This window comes from Penaeus monodon, chromosome 15 (genome assembly GCF_015228065.2).
Source record: "Penaeus monodon isolate SGIC_2016 chromosome 15, NSTDA_Pmon_1, whole genome shotgun sequence".
Taxonomy (NCBI): domain Eukaryota; kingdom Metazoa; phylum Arthropoda; class Malacostraca; order Decapoda; family Penaeidae; genus Penaeus; species Penaeus monodon.
Genome location: NC_051400.1, coordinates 4,026,959 through 4,027,226, shown reverse-complemented (window position 1 = coordinate 4,027,226; position 268 = coordinate 4,026,959).

Sequence of the window (268 nt, the reverse complement as noted above, 5' to 3'; positions counted from 1 at the left end):
CTCTAGGAATGCTTTAAACAAAGTATCATGTTAGAACTACAACCTCGGGGAAAGATGATCAGTTATGAAAAAAGTAATGTAATTTTGCTCTTCTTATTCGCCGCGAAAAAAAACAACAGCATAGAGCTTACGTTTCTGTATGTCAGTGAAATGTATATACGTGAGACATGCACACTATTATAAAATGTATATTACTGCAATCACGGGATTGGCTTCCATACAGCTTGATAAATATTTGCAGAAAGAAAGAAACATACACACAATGTTG